Consider the following 2,325-nt stretch of genomic DNA (forward strand, 5'->3'; position numbering starts at 1 on the left):
AGTATACAGATATAAGTCCTTACTAATAAAAGGGTCAACGTAGAAATACATACTTTTCTCTTCACACAAAATATTTCTTTAGTCTCCATTCATCTAACAATCTTTTCCCTTTCACATTTGTCGCCCGCCAAACGAAAAAGATCGAAATACCCGCCAGATGAGGAATAATCTTTTGTTTCTTTCCTTTCCTATGTCTCCCATCTTGCCTCTCCCATTCTCCTCATTTCCCTCCCCCGCAATCTCTCCTTTAAAACTCAGACACCCATTGTGTGTCAAGAGCAGGTGACGTGATGCCTGAGGCCCACAACCACCAGTGAGCAGGGAGTGAGTGCGAGCTCAGCGGCGACCTGCAAGAGTACGTATAGAAAGGAATGCCGCTGAGCGTGCAGCAACCGAAACGCGACGCAAAATCAAAATTCTTTCCCAGAGGGTCCCTTTCCTGATTTTAAATGCTTTTGATCCCTTCCCAAGACACTTTGAGTATTGTCTTTTTTCACGTGATATTTTCATATGGTTGTCTATCCAATTCAATCATCATGATGATTTGTGACAGTACGTCAAAGGATGTTAAGTTAGATTAGGTTAAGTCAGGTCAATACAGTGGTCCTCAAATCGGGGAAATGACCCGAAGTCGATGAAAGGACCCATTGGTTTAAAAAAAATCTATTCTAGTAGGCGTGGGAGCTGAGTGGCGAGAACTGAAAGCTCTTGTCGAACGTAGCAAGGCTGGAGATGTGAAATGGCAGTTATATCGATTCTGTGTGGGGCTTGACCTCCCCTACACCTCTTCCTCTTTTACTCCTTCACTCTTCCCTCTCCTTCATCTTTCTCTCCTTCCCTTTGTACTTTATCAACATCCATCATCCTTTGTACTTTATCAATATCCACGGCCAGCATGCAGAAATTGAGCTCCCGATGTTGATGGCTTAGAATAAAAGTGTATTGTGCTTAATAAAAATATATCTCTATTCACTGGGACCCATTCAGTGTTGTACACATACACACATTATATATATATATATATATATATATATATATATATATATTTATATATATAAATATATATATATATATATATATATATATATATATATATATACAGTATATATATATATATATATATATATATATATATATATATATATATATATATATGAATATTTGACTTCTGTTGAAATCGACAGCAGTTATAGCATTGTTTAATCTGTAGGTGGTTCTCTTAGTCGCCCTCACGAAGCTATGATCTTCGTATTTCAGGGTACTCAATAGACTTCCAAAAGCCATGGCATGTTTCATCAATACATCTTTCGGCCTTATTCGGCTATCTTCATTACTAAGGATTCCTTTGATTAAAAGATACTTTGATCACAATGTTCTTATCTACATTATGATATTCTTCACCACCAATCCTAAATGTTACCCATTTAGAAAAAATATATATATATATATATATATTTAGATTCCATGATAGATACGGTAACCCTCATACTGCGTTTTACAATTTTGGTATTTATCATTATTCAGCAAAAGGATCATTGTTACTTTTATAAGCTGCTGCATACAATCGGCCGTGAGGCCAAGCAGGAGGAAGGCAGCAGGAACGAGTGAGCAGTCAAGCAGAGCTGAATAAGCCAGGAATTAAGCGGAAGCTCTAATTAGGCTTTTCCTGGCAAGGTCGCCAGTTTTCTTCTAGCAATGGGGCTAGAGAACAGCGAGAGGAACTTTTTTGTCTCCTTCGATCACTTGGCGCCCAGTGACCCCGAGGTGGAGTTGTTCATAACCCATATATGCCGGTATAGTGCCTTAGATATTTCATTTTAGCTGACACCAGACTATTCTATTCAGTTGAATGAATGCAGAAGAAAATGCAGAAGAAAATATCCAGAGTGGGATATATCTGCAAGAGGCGCATTATTCTTATTCATGTGTAGTTTTATGATGCATTGAAAGTAAGAGGATAAAAGAAATTAAAAGCTTAAGGTCACATGGAGAAAGGAATGGAAAAGTGAGAGTGGAAGTAAGCCGTAGATTGAAGGAAGCAAGGAAATATCTTAGGGGAATGAAGTGTCACGAGAAATAGGTATCTGGTGATGGATGCGAAGAGAAGACTGTATGAAGGGGTAATTGTGCCTATGACATTGTATGGGGCAGAGACTTGGAACTTAAGGGTAATCGAAAGAAGGAATTCAAATGTGTTTGAGATGAAGTGTCTGGGATTTATGATGGGTGTTACGAGGATGGAGAGAGTGAGAAATAAGGACATGAGGAGGAGAAAGGGGATAGTAAGGGAGCTACCAGATAGGATAGATGTAGTAATACTGGGAT

The sequence above is a fragment of the Oratosquilla oratoria genome, chromosome 35 (assembly GCF_046742065.1).
Source record: "Oratosquilla oratoria isolate Oo_2021 chromosome 35, ASM4674206v1, whole genome shotgun sequence".
Lineage (NCBI taxonomy): Eukaryota > Metazoa > Arthropoda > Malacostraca > Stomatopoda > Squillidae > Oratosquilla > Oratosquilla oratoria.